This window comes from Pieris brassicae, chromosome 6 (assembly GCF_905147105.1).
Source record: "Pieris brassicae chromosome 6, ilPieBrab1.1, whole genome shotgun sequence".
Taxonomy (NCBI): Eukaryota; Metazoa; Arthropoda; class Insecta; order Lepidoptera; family Pieridae; genus Pieris; species Pieris brassicae.
In genome coordinates, this window is record NC_059670.1 from 19,377,889 (window position 1) to 19,399,926 (window position 22,038).

The window sequence follows — 22,038 nt, forward strand, 5'->3', positions numbered from 1 at the left end:
CACGCCACTTCGACAAGGCTAAACATCATCCCTACCCGTCCGTCCCGACCGTCAATTATTACCCCTTCCCGACACGTCTTAACGGATCCGGATGATCAAATCACTGTAGCAAATTAGAAGCCGCCCGAACTGCAAAGCAATATCAGACTAGGCTAAAAAACCGACTTCACCGAAAGCCTTTACTTCGTACTTCGCCTACTCCAGTGACCTTCCGTCCGCCCTTCAGGCGATTGACTACCATGCGACGGCACAAACCGAGGTCCAAGTCTCGCAAGCGGTGCCCTTGCGCAAGTTGCGGGAATAAGCTTTGGATTCCGGCCTAGCTGTAAACTGTAAAGACCCTTAAGGACTTAAGCGAGATTCCATTAAAAAAAGAATCCGGGCATTCTTCCTTCAACAGTGATACAGTTCATATAAAACCAGTGAAGTTATAGTGAATCAAGTGATGACTGGTGTGTTTAATTTCCCAACATTGATGTATAATTGGTCTTTATATATAATTTAGATATACTTTTTTGCGTCTTTAATAAAATCTCGCTGGCCACGATTTCTGAGACAGCACTGGAAACGTGTCATGTAAATAATCTTTATATACATTTGTTAGCGGTAGTTGATTTAGTTCTTAGGGTAGGAAATTAAACACTTCAATGATGACTTGATTCACTATAATTTACTTCACTGATTTTACGTGAACTGTATAACTTCAAACTTGTACAAAGAAAAGGCCCGTGCGCATGTGTCACAACCTCTTTTATAATCACAACTCCCTCCTCCGACTCGACCATCCCACTTCGGGAAAATGGTCGAGTCAATTCGTAACAACTCGTAAACAACCGAACGAGTCAAATGAGTAACTATTGCACATGCGCACTTGTAGCAAGATTCTTAAGAATATGTTTCATAAAAATGTTTAGTATTTAATTAAATTAATATTAGAAGCTAACACATTATATAACTTTTAGTTAAGATACCCATTGCCGTTTTGTGATACTTTGTTTTGATTCAATTAATTGTGTAATCTTTGTACATTTATTACGAAGTTGTTGTTTTATCTTTATGGGCAATACGTGAACAGCTTTCTGTGCCGGACGTCCTAGGTTTTAAGATACGTTTGAGGCTAAGTTACCCCTGACCAAACTGATATCTTTTTTATGAGCATGGGCTCCTGCCCATGAACCTCCTGGCCTTAAGTGATACCGCCGCGTATTGACACACGTCAAAGTCTCGCAAGTGAGTTACCGGTCTCTTAAGAATTAGTTCGGAAATACTTCAGTGGGCAGCTGTTTCCACATGGTGGTGCGCGACAAAAACTGCCTTTAGAAACGCTCAGTTTTAAACATAATTATGTCGTGATTGTTGCAAAATCTCTTGCTGCACATTCAAGACTAACGTAGGACGTCAACTCTTAGTCTAAGGTTTGAGAAGCACCCAATAACTTTGAACGTGTATGTATGTATTATTATTCATAAAAAGTTACACTTTCATTTATATCCATACCCTGCAAAACTGCTTACGCAGTTTGACTTCCACCTTACAAATGCCGCATTAATCTCAAACCAAACGCGCAAAATATTCAGCAAGTAGCAAATTGGTGTATCTCAGGCGGGTCGAAAATATCCTTTTGAATATTTGACACAGTAATTAGGCAAGCCACTCAGCCGTGCCCTGACGTCACCCAACATGTCATCAACCCTTTGATCTAAACGGGTATAAATAACTTCTTAGTTTTCGGATTAGCGAATATACCGCTACACTGTTTATTTGATAAGGCCCTCGGTTCATTACTGCAGTTACTACGCCAGCTTAGATTTACTTGATCAATAACATTTAATATCGCAATAAAAAAATCTTATGGTATAAAATTGTAAATTATATTTAAAGTGTTTAATATGGAGTTGGGCCCCCGCTAAAGCGCAGCATACAAAGCTACACGTGTTTCAAAGATCGATGGTAAAATGTATAATGGAAAAGAAAATAATAGATAATATAAAGAATACATCTTTTATAAAAACAACTAAGAGAGTTATACAAACAACTAACAAATGGGCGGGTTACAGGGCAAGAGGAACTGAAGTAGAGCTAGAAAGTACTAAGCTGGCGCCTATGGTACAATAAACGAAAAAGAGGAAGACGGCATAGAAGGTGGATAGACCAAAATAAGGAAACAGCAAGTGGTAAATGGCACAGATTGACACAGTAGGGATTTGGAAGAGGCTTTTGCCAAAACAAGGCACACATATACATTATAAAAATGAGATAGATATATAAATGTGTGTAAGTGTAAAAGTATTCGAAATAAAATGCTATAATCATAATTATTATTTATATTATACATATGTATTAACTTGAGATACTAAAACTAAATAAAATCTCTTATAACTAAACGTCAAGATTGAATTAACTTAAAATATAGAATTGAACAAACCCACATGTTCCTGATTTTCATTAAAACCGTTTCAGCTAGGTTTCAACCAACCTGAAACAAAAAAAAAACAACCTGAAAAAATGAAATATGAAACAATGCACGGAGTAATAAAATCTTTTGTTGGAATCTAGACCACATTATACGGCTGGTATTAAAGAGATGTTTGGGAATTTTATGAACAAACCTAATTTTTTATAAATAGGTATTTCGTTTCTTATATAGGGCGAAGTCATCAATTCGTTATTACTAGAGCTTGTCTCGTTCGACTACGAATAGAACAAATAGGATTTGAATTTGGGCTGTACTTATTCCTATACACGTGAGTTAAATACAAAAATTTAACAAAAATCAAACAAAAGCAATTCTAGAATCCATTGAAACAATAATAAAATTTATCACAATCGGACCGATTTATGAGTAGTTTAATTAAAAACACGCACGCAGATTTATATATATAAAGCTAAAATCTTATAAATCTGTTTTTATTGAATATGTGTTGATTTTAAATTACGTATAGTATACAATGCTTGGCCTACATTCGTTACATAAACTCTACTCATAAGATACTCATAAGACTGCATTGGCCATTTTAAAAAACAATTTAAATCTCAATTTAATTAAAACTACCTATATAATTTAATCAAATTGCACAATCGCCACTAACCCAATTCAAACACCACATTCGATTTCAAATCAAAGAAACTTTTTGCGACAAGAAATTCCAATCAAAACCATTCGATTCCATGTTTGAACATCGATACCAAAGTAACCACAGATTCAATGTGTCTCTGACGTAGAAACTATGATTGACCTGTCCTTTACGTACCTTTATCTGTCGTGATGTTAAATTGACTGCTCTTTGTAAGAACGTAGTAAATGAAGTATGGTGGTTGTCTTTGAGACAATGAGTTGTCGATGTGTTGGCTGTTGTGATGTTGTGGCCTACGTAATCTTTGAAGTTTTAAGCCAATGCTGGCATGTATTAAAAAGTTTTACATTCTTTAATTATATTTTTATACTGTTATGCACAATTTTATGAAACTTTTTAAGTCTTACTACAGTATTTCTAACTCACCACATAATGCGAAATAACAATAAAATTATCATACAACAAACAAAATGGCCCTAGTTTTAACATCATCAAAGTTTACTAGATACAATATGATATTGTCTATGTCGTAGGAAGCAAGATTGAGTTGAAGATTGACCTGTCCAATACATGACGTCCTCTGTAAGATGTAATAGTGAATATAGATTCTCTATTACAGTTTGCTTTGAAGTAAATTTCTAAGCGTTATAAATATAAAGTATTACATATATTCTATCACATGGTTTGTCGGCGTTTAATTCAGAAGGATCTCAGCTAAAGACGACACGTCAAGGATTTTACAAAATAATAATTCCATTATTGTAATAAAAACTGCATCATTGCGTTCGATCTTGAACTACGAGAGAAAGAAATTCGGGTGACTGGAGATTTTATTACTGGAGTCATCGTAAAAGGCAAAATCTTATATTTAGCTTATTTACATACAGTCCACAATATCATATTTCAATTCCCAATGTTATTGTAACAGTTTTTCTTAGTAAAAAAAAGTATTAAATATGTTCTGTTGTATTATCATATTTCGGCTATACAATACGCAGAGGCGATGAGAACTTGAAGAAACTGTTGGTGGTTGGTGATAGAGAAGGGAAAAGATCACGTGGCCATTCACCAACCAAATGGACCGATCAAGTGAAAAACTTATCGTCCTCAAAACTACACACAGTTATAAGAGAGGCGTTCGACAGGTGGAAACAGATTGACCACTCCAGGTGTTTCCACATGAGCTACCGTCTGAAGAGAGTATTAACACATTGTATGCCTCAATTAGTTTTGTCAGGAAAGACAGCAAAATGATTATATGTACATTTAATAACAGTACAAGGCAATTATAAGCAATTATAATTATTAAAGCAATTTTTAGATATGCCACATTTTACACATTGCTTCAACAAATTAATTCTTAACAATTATACTATACAAGATTTCTCAACTAACAAAGTATTTATATATGTTGTATTTTAACATCAATACATATATGTATTATACAAGATGTCAAATTTTTAGATATGCCACATTTTACACATTGCTTCAACAAATTAATACTTAACAAAACCCATTACGGGCTCAGGTGCGAAGCGGAGCGACATTATGTTTTAACAAGTGAGAAATCGAAATACTTAAATATTGCTTCTTATCCACTTAAATTCAATTTTATAAATCATTTACATAAATATTATTTAATTTAAAAGCAGTTGGGACGTTTAGATTTCTGTTTCCTAATATATTTTAATAGAATGCCGTGATGTGTCCTCACAGTGTTCAGCGTAGAAGCAAGTATATGTACACCTAGATAGATAGATAATTCAAGTAGGGACGGCCTAGTAGCTTTATGGTGTGACTCTCATCCCTAAGGTCGTAGGCTCGAGCCCGGGCCGTACACAAACATACTTTCATTCTTGCGCATTTAGCATTCGTTCGAACGGTAAAGAAAACATTGTGTGGAAGCCTTAGACCCAAAATAGAGCCTTCTGTGCTTGAAGGCTGATTACCAACTTGCCTATTAGATTAACAAATGATCATGAAACAGATACAGAAATCTGAGGTCCAGACCTAAAAAGGTACAGATTTTTTTTATAATTGGCAGGCAGATAATCGCATATATAAACACTAGAACGTATCCTAATACAATGCAATTGCTTCCTTTGTTTTATAGAACATGGGGCAAGGCTCGTCTGATGTTAAGCAACATCAGACACAGTAATTATGTCAGAGGGCTCGCGAGAGTGCCACCTTTTTATTTCAGCATCTAATTAAAAAAATTACACTAACATTTACGTTAACCCAAAGTCGACAAAGTGTTTAGTGGAAAAATCTCGGGTCAGCTACATTTTAACTTTTAGTAATCCCACGATTGCGACCTATTTCATTCTTGTATACTTTTTAGTTACTCGCGGGTGACGGTTCAGCCAATTTTCGTTGCGGTTCCCGTCTTATTTTAAGCGAGAATTTCGCCTTTAGTAGCGTTCTTCCGGGTAGAGCCTATCCGCAGCTTAATGTATTTGTATACCCAATTTCTTTTAGGATTTGTGAGGTAAGGAATAATACAAGAATATTACTGCTGTCTTCCACTACTGAGATTTCATCTGGACCATCAAACATTATAAATTTGGCCTATGTGACGTTATTGAAATGGGTTGATATTTAGATGAGATTCAGGCTTCCAGGCTCGTATTCTAAAGTAATGTATGTTTCAAAATTTCTCAGAAACTAAAACATAAAAATAAACCGATTTAATCATGCAAATACCTTACAGCATATTCCATATTTTATCAAAATGGGTTCAGTGGTTTTTGAAATATCCATTTCTGCAATTATGCATTTAATAATAACATTTTTCGATCTTAATTAGCGATCGAATTGACATCGATTTTTTCTAAAAAAAAATTATATATTTGCGGCGCCAAATTTTCCGACAATTTTCTCATCGTATCGAGTAACGTAATGCGTGCTAGAATCAATACCAATGTATTTAGGATATTTGTATCTCGATTAGGTTATAAAGCGAATTAAGTTTTAAAATGTTCAAACTATACATCTGTATAAAAATGTATACGAAACATTATTGTATACGAAAACATGTATACAATATCGTCGTTCAACCCCAGCACTAAAAAATTAAAATCCTTCACTCTCAACTGAACAATAAACTCACGGCCCTGTTAAACATGGGGCTTTTACTCAATATCTAGTGCACTCCCGGATTATCCGCTACTAAAGTAATTAAATGCATGCATCAAATTATGTTCAGCGAATAATCTGATTTATCCTCGTTGGAGATTTGTTGGAGATTCTATTAATCTGAAAAACATTAGCTTTTACAACGTTTTAAATAAGACACATTTTACGTGATTATAAAATAAAGAAGAGAAACTATATCATAGTTTAATAAGAACAAAATAGATTTTCTGGTTACTTATGTTTTTTTTTATTTTCATTCAAGAAACAAAAGGCCATAGTAAAGTGTAAACACAAATTTAAAACATTTCATTAACACACTCGCGGTCATTTGGAGGGAAAGGCTAAATTAGCCTCCAAAAAGCTTGGTGTGTGACGGTACTTCACTCCGGGCCACCGCTTGCAACTCTATAAAGCGTAAATTCGGCTCCACATGGAATATTGTTCTCACCTCTGGGCGTGAGCTCCCCAGGACCAGCCCCTTCCACATGCCCGTATTCAACGAAGAGCGGTGCGAATCGTCGATGACCAATCCCTCTCCGAGCGGCTTGATCCTTTAGCGTTGCGTAGAGATGTGGGGTCACTCTGTATCTTCTACCGCATTTACCATGGAGAGTGTTCAAGGAGTTGTTGAGTGTACAGAGCAGCTGAGTTTCATCGAGTTCCACGACTGAGCGTTTTTCAAGGTAATTTTTGCCGCGCACAACCGCTATGTGGAACCAGTATTTCCGAACCAATTCGACTCAGGGTCCTTCAAGAAAAGAGCGTAGCAACTCTTAAAAGGCCGGCAACGCACTCGCGAGCCCTCTGACATTAAGAGTGTATGGTATCACTTAACATCAAGTGAGCCGAGCCTCCTGCCAGTTTGCCCATGTTCTATATTAAAGAAAAACTTTAAGTATGTCGATTTATTCAGCGTCGGTTTCCTCACGATGTTTAACCGTTCCAGCGAGTATTAAATGCGCATATAGAATGAAAAGACTATTATTGCACACGCGAGGTTCAAAAATACAACCTCAGGGATGAAGCTGGCGCGATCAATAGACCAACTTGTAAGATCTTCTACGAGTCGTAGAATTTTCTTAATATTATCTTTTGTTATTCCGAAAATAATGTAACTGTAATCACTGACTTGATAATTTAAAAATAAGTTGTTTTGCTTTAACATCGCGGAAACATACCAGACAGGTAGACGAAGGGTGGCACCCGCTAACATACAGTTCTATACTGTGCATTGTTTATTTACTTCCGGATACGACTTTTCTCACAACTACAGATATCTCTATATTTCAGTATTAAGATTTAGTTTGTAATTCTAACGGCTCTTATAATAAAAACAGACTAAGACAGAGAGGCAAAGACAACAATATATGTACTTAATAACTACTAAAAAATACTAATTAAAAACTTATAATGAAGGTAGAAGATTATTGTTTCGTGAATATGAGGGTAGTTTTGATTTGACAGGAACTGTGTGCCTCGTCCTTGTTGTTGTGTCATTTAAACTAACCTTAACAACAATAACTTTTTTTTGAGGGTATGTGCAATCATTTAGTGTATTTGTTACTGCACTCGTTAACACTTAAATGCTGAAACGTTTGGTATCACAATGGAGGTCCTGGGTTACGACAAATTAATAATAGTATCGATTGCAAGGCATGTAATCTTTTTCTGGTTCCTCTCCATTACTGGAGGTTGGCAGTGAGATTCGTGAGGCGTATCTTGTCCTGTGTCTGATGCAGCAATTCTTAGTCGCAAGGCATGCATTTGAAAAATCTCAGTCGTCAATATTAAGTTTATTTCATCACACATACAGTTTATCACATACATAATACAGGTAACAAAAACTGTCACATGAGAGTTGAGAGATGAGAGGTGTGAGGAGGTGAGAGGTCACTAATAGGACTATAGAAATGCGGTGGTAAAAGGTGACCAGCCATCCATCGGGGATAGAAAATTTTCAGATTTATAAAGATGACTATATTTAACTAAACTTAAAAAATATAACTTTGGCACGAGTGGGTGTAAGGGTGGTTGAATTAAAATAATTATAATCTAAAGTGATATAGATAGATAATAGATTTGGTTAATTCTTAGATTTTCAATTCTTAAAGCCGTCTTGAAATGTAGGTTAAGACTCAAGTGTACTTCCCAGTGTGTCAGTAACCTTGGCTATTTTGTTTTAATATTCAACACCTGTACTATGCTATTTTGGTAGAACAAGGGCGACCACTGGTACCTGTACTATTCAGGTTGAAGGGCCTTTAATATTTGCATACTAGTGTTCGATATAAGTATGTTGTCATTAATTAATATAACGTTGTTAATAGAACTTTTAATATATGTAACAAGCGTTTATATGTTTTATATACAAATATAATAAGTAATTTAATAGGGCAATTGGATCTGATTTTATACATCGAAACACAACGGACACATCGTAACAACTAATTATATAAATATGAAGATTTGACAATTTCTTTTGCGAACTAACGCACTGTGGACTCTACTCCCGGTGGGCGTATTCCCTGATAGATACGACCTACAAGTGTAAGTAAGATTTAGGGCCATTAAAGTCAAGAAAAAAAATTAAATTAATAAAAGCCGTCAACGCACTAATAATCGATATCCATGGGCTGCGGTGACTGCTCTTTTTGGGCGGTAGGCTCGTTTGCTTCCCAAAAGATAAACGAGAAGATCTTTATTGATATTTTTATTTGTTAAAGTAAAACAAAATATAGAAATTTTAATATGTCTTCATGTGGTTATGTAACTTTAAAAATTATTATATTACAGTTTAATCAGTAAAATTGTACTAAAACCGAAGGACCATTAACGATATTAATCGTACTGTATTTGGGCAGATTGTGTAATTTTGAGTAATACTATTGAAAAGTGTCACACACTGCAAAAAGATAAATACTAACTCAGACAGCAATCACCTAATAAAACCAATCACAGTTTAAATTGAGCAAGGATTGTATATTTTAGCTATGTCAGTAGGATTCCCGCTTTAGAGTTCCTAAGTGACATTGATGAAGGTTTGTAATGGGCAATACATTTGATCAATTTGTATTTTATTTTGTATAGAAAAGAGTTTATTGAAAGCTTGCAATAAATGTTTTAAGTCAAAGGTTTAACGGCGTATTGGTCGGACGAAAAAAATCTTGGTCTGGACGGGTACCGCCATCGCAGACGAGTAGTTGCATTTGGTACAAGACAAGACACGCTTCACGAGACTGACGGCCAACCGGTAATGGAGAGGCACCAAAAGAATATAACGTAATTTTAGGGCTAATTTTTTTTAATATTGATATTTATAAGTGAAGTCCATTACCTATATGCATAAATCAAATTGATTTACAAAACAAATACTTAAATTTTATAGAATAACATAACAAAATATATTTAATGATAACAAAAACGCGAAAGACAAACGTTTCGTTTCATCATTCAAATGTCACGTTCTTTTATGTCATTTTGTATGTATAATGTCATCAAAATCACTCTCACTCTGACGAGTTTTAAGTTTAAGGTTTCGAATGATGAGGAGTAAATTTGTTTCATACGAAAATGCAAGATCTTCATTGTAGAACCTTCTATCTCACGAGTACGTCAAAGAGCGATTTTTTTTTAGTATCATTACGGCCGATGTGAGTTTTTAAAGGCTGGCATCGCACTCGCGAGCTCTCTCGCGTTGACTGTCCATGGGCAACGGTATCACTACGCATCAGGTGAGTTTGCCCAGTTCAAAAAAAAACATCTATCTCACATCATCAATAACCAGCTCCCAACAGCTGTGACTTCAACAGTTGAACTCGAGGCGTAATGCGGATAAGGCTACGCTGATGCCGTTGATATCCTGCTTCGAGGCTTGCTGGTGGCGCCGTGAGGTTTTATTTATTAACACTTCGTTACATTACAATATAAAAAAATGAACGTAATTAAATCATAAGGAGGGCAACTGGCGGCCTTATCGCTTTCGAGCGATCTCTCCCAGACAACCACTGTGAGTAAAGGAAAAAAAAATTATTAAATTACATAAGATAGGCAAGAAGTGCAAAAATACATGTTATTAAGACAAAAACTAAACAGGAACAAAAAAAAACTAAACTAATAAGATGATACATTAAAAATAAAAAGTGAAAAGATACATCTCGATTATTTAACTTTTAGTGGGTATGCACAGTGCGGGTCCCATACAACCCTCAACTACCAGACAATCGCGGTATAGGTTACGCAATTCTCCACAAAAAATACTTTATAACAGATAGTTCAACATATATTACAAAAAAAAGTGTCACACGATATAATTTAAACAAAGCTATCGCATAATATCCAAGCAAAATATTACGACACCCCACATTCGTTACGTGTTCGTTATAACGAGTAACGGAATAGAAATCAATATCCGTTTTTTAAATTAAATCAGGGATATGCTTCCGATTGAGGAGCGAAGTCAGGGCACGTCGTTTTGCGGAACACATGTTGTATAAGCCCGATAGTAACCATACATTACAGTAACTCTACGGATTTTTAATGTAATTTGAATTACTGATAACCAGTTAAAACTTAGTGTTTTAATTACAGAATAATTTGATTTATTTTTCTAGTTTTTTCATTATCGTAAGAGGATACAAAGCTATCCGTATATCCGGGTACGAAATATTTTGTTTTTAAACGAAACAAAGATTATGAGTATACAATAATTAAGGATTTAAGTTTAATACAACTGAAAGGGAGGTCACCCCAACGACCCAGCGGTATAACGTCACATCCGGTGGTGCGCGTGCTCACTGCCTGTGAGCAACAGGTGACAATAATGAGCCTAATATTAAGTTAACACACATGTTTAAGAGATACAATCACTGTATGATCAAATTAGTAGGTCATATTAAAATAATTAATGTATTATTATATAAAATAATTAAGTTACATACATATAACTGAAAGACTCGTCGGCCTCAAAACTATACCCTATAACAAGAGAGGCACTGGATAGAAACCGATGGAAACAGGTTTTCCACTCCAGATGTTTCCTTGCTGACCACGACGCTCATGAGTTATCGACTGAAGAGAGAGAGAAACTGATAAAATTCAGTGTTATTCATATAGGTTTTTGAGTTACTATTAGTTAAAGATACAAGTTTAGAAAAGTTTCTTAAAAGCTCTGAGAGGGCTTTCAAAAGCACTGAAATACCATTGCATGTATTCCTTTATCTAATCTAATCTAAAGCACAATTAACAACTTCGATTTTGTTCCTTTGGAGTAGAGACTCTTGGACCGTGAGGTTTAAGTGCAAAGCATTAATTAAAGATTTGAGTTTAGGTCTGGTAGATAGTACCAGTGACCCCAGAGCTGGTGCTTTCCTCGCTCAACGAATAAGTATGCAAATACAGCAAGGTAATGCTGCCAGCGTTAAAGATACACTGCCACAGAGCCAAACTTTTTAAATTTTATTGTTATAATTTTTTAAATTTTGATTATAATGTCTAGTTACATGAATAAATATCGACATAAATAAAAATATTTACATATGCTAATCAAAATCAAAGACGGCTAAAAGTCGAGTATTTTTTTTTAAATAAATAAATAAAAAGTAGGTTTTAATAGAGAAAAAAAATAAAAAAAATTGACATACTTAGGTTCTATTCCAGGAAAACGAAGTCTCCATAGCAAAATCGTTGGTTGTGGTATGTAGCTACTAAAAAGGTAGGCTACGTAAAACAATTATATAAATGCGAAACGGAATTCGCATTGGCAATTAAAAAAATCTCGACATAAATAATACTAAACACTAAACAATAGCCTTACGCCTGACAAATAAATTCAAAATCAACAATTCAGAGTCGTAAAAACTCAATTCAAGAGTAAAACGGGTCAATTCATTTAAGTCATAATAGGCACAATCACAACGCAATACGTGGCCATGAAACGGGTAATCTATATATATAAATGAATCCTAATTCCCCTTGGTCACGGCATCACGCTTAAACGGCTGGACTGATTTCGCGAATTCTTGTTTTGTTGTTTTTGTTATTGTCAGGAGAAGAAAATTGAGAAAATAGCGCGGAAATTAGAAAATTTAATAATACTTAACCACCCTATTAAGTTATCATTAAAGGTAATACTTCGATCGGAGTTATTATATTGATAAAATACATATAAAATAATTACAGTCGCTAATTGTTTGTGGTATTAATCTTGAAAATCCAAGTTTTTCACATCTCCAGTTATATGTCGCCTGTTCCCATGTCGGAATACCAACAAAACTATTTATATACGCTCCAGAAAAACAGACAAAGAATTTTGTATATCATAAAGCGTTTTTGTTAATTATACCAATTCGAAATCAATATTCATAGTTAAGATATAAATCTTTTAAGAGCCCAATATCGAGCTTGCAAAGACACAGCAGAATAAGTTTTTGTAATGAATAGAGCGTTCTTAAATCATACACGCGTTCAATAAATGATTCCAAGTCACGCTTTGTTTGTCTGAATTTTAAGTTCTTTTTTTTAATAATGGCAGTAGTTTTAACTTTATGCTAGTATCAAGTAAAAGGTTCGAAAACTATACGTGAGAAAAAATTAACAAAGGGATGAGCTAGTTAAAATATGTACATAAACATATTACATCTTAATATTATTATTGATTATGAAGAAGATAATACATTATACAACAAGAAAGGATAAAGCAAAAGGCAGGAGATTTTAGGCGGAAACGGAACATGTAGTAATTGTAAAGAATACAGAAAGGAGGTGCTGAATAATTATATAACAATATGACCATATTGTTTAAGTTATTCAAAGTACACAAGCGTTTGATAACGTATGGTATTTCGTTATCATTGAGACGTCCTTCCACTTGACCGTACCCAACGTAAAACGGCTGGAATCGTCGACGACCAGTTCCTTTCCGAGCGTCCTGATCCCTTGGCGTTGCGTAGAGATGTGGTGTCTCTCTGCATCTTCTACGGCATTAACCATGGAGAGTGTTCAGCGGAGTGTTTCGGATTAATACCTGCAGCTGAGTTTCATCATCGGACTTCAAGGCAGAATGCGAAATTCCTCGACGTCAGTCGTTCCAATTAAAATCAACTTAGCGTTTTAAGGCAGTTTTTGCGCACCACCACTATATGAAACCAGCTACCCACTGAAGTATTTCCGAACCAATCAGACTTAGGGTCCTTCAAGAAAAGGGCGTACCAATTCTTTAAAGCCCGAGCCTCGAGCCCTTTGGCATTGAAAGTGTCCATCGGAGGCGGATATCATTAAACTTCAGGTGAGTCTCGTACCCCCTTGTGACATATATATAAACAAGTATTAATTATTAAAAATATTGAGTGCCAGAGTCGAGCTCATAAATATATCGCGCTGGTAATGGCCCTACAGTATAAAGGGACGTGCGTGTACGCACAACGCAAACTGTTTGATTGCCCGGGGTCACGCTAATTGGACGTACGCTCAACTCTTGACAGGTCACTATGTCACACCCATTATTTAGGGAATTGTTTAATGCGATAAAGTATGAGTTCATAACAAACATATCCCTTTATATATGTAATGATAATCTGCATCTGTTTAACGCACTTGTATTTTTTATATAATTATCATATCAATCGCTAAACAGCCCTTTGCGGGCCTTAGACACCTTAAGTATATTGCCTATATACAAATGCTTATAGCGGTTGCCTGGAAGAGATCGCTCGAAAGCGATAAGGCCGCCAGTTGCCCTCCTTCTGATTTTTTTTTATATTGTAATGTAATGAAGTGTTAATAAATAAATATTTCGCCATCGCAATCTACTTCGCAACAGCTTCGGTCTACCGGGTTTTCTCTTACCAGGTTGTGAGTTCAGTAAGGTCCTTATCGTCCCTTATTCGGTGTCTTAACCACTTGAGCCTCTTACATTTTCTGAATTGGAAGAAGTTGGCGTCGTCAAGGATGTTATAAAGTTCTTCATAGTAGCGAATACGCCTAACACCGTCGCCGCAAATAGCGCCAAAGAATATATATATATATATATATATACGCATAAAACAAAATGCATTGGTACAGATCAAAACAATAGGTTAATGTCGCTCTTTCCATTATGAAGCTAATATTGGTATAGAGTTTTTTTCAAAAGACGTAGAATATTCATTCTAGGAGCGAGGTGTCAAAGCGTTTCATAGAAATTTCTTTGGCGTCTGCGACACATCATTAGCGCTGCGGGTCGTGCGAACGCTTTTTGTTCCTTACATTAGGGGCTCATTCTACACTAGGATCACTATATGGAGTACAAATAGATGATTACTACTAGAGAAGTTGTCTTGGGGTTTAAGAGTGCTATTCATATATTGCGTTGCTTAAGGATATTAAAAAGAGGACTTTTTGTTTGAATACGCCGTGCATAATATCGATTTTCTATTATTAAATTACATACATTTATTTTTTAATTAAACTAAAGATAAGCTAAATATATATACAAACAATTACGAAAGGAAATATCAATAAAAAATATTAAACATATTTAACTAAGATAGCTATAGATAGGTAACAGAGATTTTGCATAGTTGGTGTTGATGTGAGGAACTTGAATTACGATTACGAATCTGGTAGGACATTGAAGGGATTTTTTTGAGACATTTATCAATTAAATTTGATAGAGGGGAGAGCCAAAGAGAGGCATTCATTAAGAATATTATCAAATATTCACAGTTAGTCGTTGTCTCGCAAGTTCCTATGTAGAAATCGTTATAAAGCCTCTAAGGGCCGCTTAGGTGTTCCACTTAAGAGTTCCAACCTATCAAGATACCAATCTTGTGTGTAATTAATTTCTTAGCCTTAAGTAAATATTATGTTTTGTCTTTAGTACCTACAGACAGACGTACAATATGATAATCAATTTATGATAAAATTCATAATTATAAATATTGATTTTTATACGTCAGTTACGTGATAAAACGATGACAGATTTGTCGAATCACCGATTGTTTGTTAATAATTGATTTAAATAATAATTATAATTGGTTTCGGAATTTAGTTTCGAATAATTTGTGTAATTTACGAATAATAATGAGCCAGCATGACACGTTCTAGGTTAGCTCTACGCCATCTTAGCTAAAGAAGCGTTTTGGCAGGTTCTTGGATTTATGAATTGAATTGTTAAAACCAATACTTGAGTAAAAAATTGTGTAAATTGTGATCACTTATATATGAAATGGTTAATCATTTTCAGTTTTTTTTTTTTTTTTTTTTTTTTTTATAAAATAGGGGGCAAACGGGCAGGAGGCTCACCTGATGTTAAGTGATACCGCCGCCCATGGACACTCTCAATGCCAGAGGGCTCGCGAGTGCGTTGCCGGCCTTTTAAGAATTTGTACGCTCTTTTCTTGAAGGACCCTAAGTCGAATTGGTTCGGAAATACTTCAGTGGGCAGCTGGTTCCACATAGCGGTGGTGCGCGGCAAAAATTGCCTTGAGAAACGCTCAGTCGTGGAACGTCGGACGTCGAGGTGATACGGGTGGAATTTTGTATTTTGCCTCGACGTCCGATGCTGAAACTCAGCTGCAGGTATTAATCCGAACAACTCCTCTGAACACTCTCCATGGTAAATGCGGTAGAAGATGCAGAGTGACCCCACATCTCTACGCAACGCCAAAGGATCGAGCCGCTCGGAGAGGGATTGGTCATCGACGATTCGAACCGCTCTTCGTTGGATACGGTCAAGTGGAAGGAGCTGGTACTGGGGAGCCCCCGCCCAGAGGTGAGAACAGTATTCCATGTGGGGCCGTATTTGCGCTTTATAGAGTTGCAAGCGGTGGCCCGGAGTGAAGTACCGTCTCGCCTTGCTGAGCACACCAAGCATTTTGGAGGCTAATTTAGCCTTTCCCTCCAAATGACCGCGAAACTGAACGTCGTTCGATATGTCAACGATATATTAGAGTCCGTGCAACTTGTACAGTACGCCAGGTCTATTATTGAATGCGGTCATTTATCAATTATTATAAAACTGTATGACATCTAATAATAATTTGTATACACGTGGCTGGAAAAAATCAATAAACTGTCAACACTATATGGGTCAGTGAGCAGGGAGCGCGCTTCATTTATCTAAGTTAATTATGTAAACTAAACAAAAACTTTTTTACAATAAGACAATAGGCTTATGACATAGAATAATAAAATCTAAGACTATAAGATATATAATAGTAGTGTTTGCCTGATTGTAGCAACTCCCAATTCCTGGTTGTAGGGTTTTCTTTGTGGGCCTTTAACACTCGCATCATATGGTAAAGACATCGTGAAGTATAAAAATCAAACGGAGAGTATCAGGCACGCCTGATCAACTACTATTAAAATGATCACGAAACAACATCATCTGAGACCAAGGTTCTAGCGCCACTAACAGCAATCGGGCAGGAGGCTCATCTGAATTTAAGTAATAGCGCCCATAGACACTCATATGGCCAGAGGACTCGCAAGTGCGTCGCTGGCCTTTTAAGAAATAGGTACGCACTTGTTTTGAAGGACTTTGACTTTAACGTATTATAGCCGTTGGCTATAAGATACAAGATAAAACAAACTTCAGTGGTGAACTTATCACAACGAGCAATAGCTTCTAGGTGGTTTAATCATTACATACATCAACTTGCAAGAGACGCAAAACAATTGGAATTTGTATGTAAAACAACAGATAAAATCCAAAAGTAAGAAAGATATTTAAATTCGCTAACATATAATAACAAAACGGACGTTAACAATTACGTACTATTAGCCTTAATTAATATCAACGTCAATAAAAACCATATCAATTTCTAGCACATTGGAACGAATTCGTAAACTCTAATAATGTAATCCTATTTCACATAGCGAATTATTTGTCAGAAAGAGACAACGCGCTATTTAGCAGCTACATTTCAGGCCCGTCATGGAACTTCCATGAGTAAACATTAATCTTTAATGTATGAAAAAAATATGACATATAGACTGTGTAACTATTTTTATAAGTTCTGTCTGCTTACTCAATGCCTCAATTAATTAAATAAACGACAGTTTATTTACGTTTACGTACGTACTAATAAAGCTCGTTTGAAACCTTTAACAAAATTCAGTACCTACAAATGCCTTTTCAAAATAAAAAAAACCACAGGCGCCGTTTCAGGCCTCGGCCTCAGATTTCTGTATCTATTTCATGATGTCAAGTCACATCGTTTGTCAATCTAATAGGCCAGTAGGTGATCAGCCGCCTGTGCCTGACACGCCGTCGACTTTTTGAGTTGGCAAGCCGGTTTCCTCCGATGTCTTCCTTCACCGTTCGAGCGAATGTTAACTGCGCAGACAGAAAGTGCATTGGTACACACAAGGGGATCTACCTCAAAGATGATTGTCGCCCGCTGAAGCCACTAGGCCAACACTAGTCACTGGTTTTTCATAATAACCGAATTCAATTCATGTTTGTAGTTTTAGCGCTTCTCACTATGGATCTAAGACTGACAACTATCAAATTATACCTGATTTTACGTCGTGAATAACTGTAACAATTTCTAACCTAACTTAACCAATGTTTTTCACATTACAAAACCTTTTTATATATAAATCTTTTGTGTGCGTAGTTAAACTCTTCAACGGCTGGAACGTTTTTGACGAAATGTGTTTGGTCAAGTGGATTCGAGAATGGTTTAGATTAACAATTAGATGTTTTTTCTGTATTTAACACATGTCACAGGACCTCTGTCGGGTCCACTAGAATAAGGTCAAATTACAATTCCAGTATTACGCGGTTTTTTTCTTCTGGGCGCTCTCCAATACTGGAGGTTGGCCGTCAGTCTCATGAAGCGTGTCTCGACGTGTGCCAGCAACCCTTCTGCAGTCGCAGTAACGTTACCAAGACTTTTTTTCCATGGTGTTCATCTTAGATTTGTATTATAATTAATTAAAGGAGGTGTTAGCGGTTTTGGCGCAACACGTGGCTGAGGTACGGAACGTTGCGTTGTTTATTATGTTATTATCACGTGTAACTCATTTAGGAATGTCCAACACAATATCGTATCCAGTCAAAATATAAAAATAACTATCAGATTTTCAATAAGGAAAAGTAAACGCGTATATTGCCGGCGCCGCTAACTAGCGCCCAGCGTGGGGCAAATCCCGGAGCAATTTTCCATTTCAAGCCCCATATCAAGCAATAGACGCATTACTGCTAATACATTTAAAGTGTAATATCCTTTGAATTAATTGGACAAGGTGCTTTGAACTTAATTGCGATACAATAGAGTTTATTATTGAATGTTTTTGGGTTGCATTCATAAAAAAACGATGCATGTAATTTACAGGGCGAGGAAATCTCTCCAAGTGCTTTCAAGTATTATGTAAACGTTCAAAAATTTATTTAATTTAAGTTTTTGTTTGCTTTGCGCTAAACGATTTCTTTTCAGACAAACATTACACAAGAATACATACAATACACATATCAAATATCAAAATGATTATAAAACTTGACTTTAGTTATGTTAAATATTAACAGTGTGCAAATTTATGTAATCCGAAATGATTTAACAATGCTTGTTAATATAAACATATATAACTGAACATACCCGCATTACTTCGGTCATAGCCTGTTCTATAGCCTGAAGCTTTTCTCGGTAAATAGACTTTTAAATGAAAATATTTTTTATAAGACATTATATAGCGTTCTTGTAGATACTTTGCTCTATTGTCTATAATTTCTGCAGAGTATGCGGTTGATTTTTTTATTTCACAGCTTAGGTTACACTAACGTGTTTATACTAACATACCATTTTTTTAAATCTTCTATAGCCTAATTCATCAGAGATGACGTAGGGTTATGGTAAAAATATCGGTCCAGTACTTCGAAACAAATCAAATCGCTCCTCTTTATAATATAAATATAGATATACGAATAATACTTTGAAAGTATTATACCGATCTATTATTCTTACCAAAAAACAAAAACAAAGCTCCGATCATAACTTATGGTACAAAAATAAGTTGGCCAACGTTCGTACATTTTGTAAATTTAAACTTACACCGACTACGATATAATAGTGTTTATTCGTATTTAAATCCGTCCTCTAAGCTCTGTAGTAAAACCTTTTCTTCGTACCTTAAGACGTTCGTCGTGACTGTATGAAGTGGAAAACACCATTGTTTTTTTATAAACGTTTCTAAAAAGACTACTAAATCTTATATTCAACAACTTTCTCTTTTATGAGTAGCTTCGTGGTGTTACAGATAGACATAATACCTATTTAGAATAAAAACAGTCCGTATAAAATTTCGGCCATAACTTAAACTTTGAAAAAAATCCATCATAATAGGTATATTGATTTAGCAGCTACGACATGACATGACAAATTTACACCCCTGTTTTAATCCGGAAGGAGTTACTCAGAATATTAATAGTTTTAAATCGATAAGTATTTTGTTCTCTTACTTGAAGCGATTTTGTTTTTATACTAAGTCATGAATTCAGTTCTAATAAATACAAGTAGTTAAGTGAATTTCACGAAGTCCGATAAAATGTCAAGGTATTTCGGCATACGGGAGTCATGGAGAAAATAACGCGTTGGAGACTCACTGTGGATGTAGTAGGGGGTTGTTTAGGACATCAAGTCATACTGGAGTCTGGCCAAATCCCTATTAATACTTTGCTATAGTATACATTGTATAGTACGCTATTTTTTTATCCCCCAAAATACACGTAATGTACCGTGTCACGTGTCCGTTAGACTAGCGATGCTGTTGACCAATCACAAGCAAGCGAAACGCACTATACTTGCGAGTAATGTTTTCGATCTCACCATCCATATTACTATCACAACCTTTGTGATTATCCATAAAGAATCAGTTTATAGAAATACAAACATGAATTGTTTTTAACAGCCAATATACCGTATGCCCAGTAGCAATATCACTTCCGGCTCATTTCGATTATTCAAATCCCTTTATGGGCTGGGGCAAGTCTGGCTCTGACAAATCGTTGAGGGTGGCTAACTGTAGGGGTGAGGTTCGAGCCAATACTTATTTGTCAATACTTCAGTGCGATTTAGTAAAACCAAATCAAAATTTTCAAGATCATAATAGTTTACTGAATATAACACGCAATTGGTATGAATGCATCAATGCTTAGGTGATTCAAGTTAAAGGTATCTCCAGTTCTTTACCCGCTATTATACGCTAAACCTTTTTATTATTAACAAAAGCTCCACTAACAGGTGAACGTCGAGGCTATCTAACTTCTTGATACCACGAGCCTAGAGAACGGAAGGCCGAACCATTCGAAATAGTGAATTAGTGTAAGTGTTAGTCTTAAGTGCTAAGCAGTGGTTAGTGGATAAAAAAATACACACAAATAGCATCTTTTCCCCTTATTTTTTATGTTAATAATCCTTTTTAATAAACAAATTTAGACTAAAATTAATTATTTGTTTTAAGTTAGCCTAGATCGTAATGTTAAATTAGTGTGCAAAGACTATATATATATGTAAAACACGTTTCTTCGCGAACAAATTCGCAGCCAATAGTGATAGTGTTCTAAATAATTATAGTTTTACTCACTGTAATAATTATTAAGAACCTCTATATATAAAAAAAACCATTCCGCAGTAATATGCCAACGCAACCAAATCGGGAAAACAATGAGCCAACGGGACGTAATATCACAGATAACTGGGATACGACTTGATGAGTTCCAACCAAAGGTTTTTCTTTGAGGTATAATTTATCTATTAACGATCTGGTTACAGAAACATCGCAAGATAAACTTACTTCTACCGTGTGAGATCCATGTTATACTAAGTCGGTCAATTTATTCAGTCCCTACTTAAGGGACCTTCAGTCTTAGTTATTACGTAATTAGCAACAAGATCTTATAGTGACCAAAGCAATATTATAAATGTATGTTTAAAAGAAAAAGATTGACTTGGAAACACAATCACACAAGAAATACATGTTATATTAAATTAAATGGTTTAGACAATCAGTTCATTTATAACATAAAAAGTTTTGGATAAATGGCTTTTAAACAAAACCCAGGCTTATCCACAACGAAGTTATATGGAGTCGAAAATGGCATGAACTGCTTCGAGAAAAGAAAAGTACCGCCGTGGTCGACATGGCGGTCGCACTGTCGTTCCTCCAGATTCATATTGTATCGACATGAAATGTATGATATGTGAGCCTAGGCACAGGTACAAACAAAAATGTATGTGCATAAATGAAGCTTTTACGTATCCAGCTCCTAAAAATAATAGATTCGCCTAATGTTTTTATTAGATTAAAGGTATTACAAAGGAATGAAGAGTTCCTTGTGTTTGATATCAAAATAAACAGCGTTTTACATCGTAAGGAATCGTGAAATGGCCTGGATTCTGAGCAATGTGAATGCGGTTGGAATTTCGAGTATTTTTCCAATTTCTAAGTAACAGTATTTGTTCGCAACGCGAAAATAAATATTTTAAGACTGGATATGAAATTTCTAATTGAGATTCTTAATAAAATATTATTATTTATTAAAATGCCGCCATGGCTCCTGCTGATATAGGATCTTTGACAATCTGAGACAAATCTTTGTTTTTAATTTATTTTATTATTGTTTATTACTTAAGATGTCATGTGGAACGTGGTGTAATGGTTGCAGCTCCTTACAAACGTTATGTAATACAAAAAAAACTTGGCGATTAAAAAGAGTGTGTCCAGTTTTTCTCTTCCGTTCTAAGCTTTCGATTTGAGAACTGGTAGTAAATGTAAAATTAGAAGCATTTAATTAATTTTTTTGACGTTGACACATGTACATTGTGCTACCTATATGAATAAATGATTT

At 35.4% G+C, this 22,038-nt stretch overlaps 1 protein-coding gene across 3 annotated transcripts in view; it reads right to left on the reverse strand.

Moving 5' to 3' along the window:
- Nucleotides 1–22,038, reverse strand: part of LOC123710702 (IQ motif and SEC7 domain-containing protein 2) — a 144,078-nt gene that overhangs the window by 95,019 nt on the left and 27,021 nt on the right. Inside the window, exon 3 of one of the 3 annotated variants that reach the window (XM_045662798.1) lies at nt 2,430–2,476. The exons of the other annotated variants lie outside the window; for them this stretch is intronic. The gene's annotated coding sequence lies outside the window, so the exon portion shown is untranslated. The remainder of the gene's footprint in view (nt 1–2,429; nt 2,477–22,038) is intronic. 3 annotated transcript variants of the gene reach the window in all.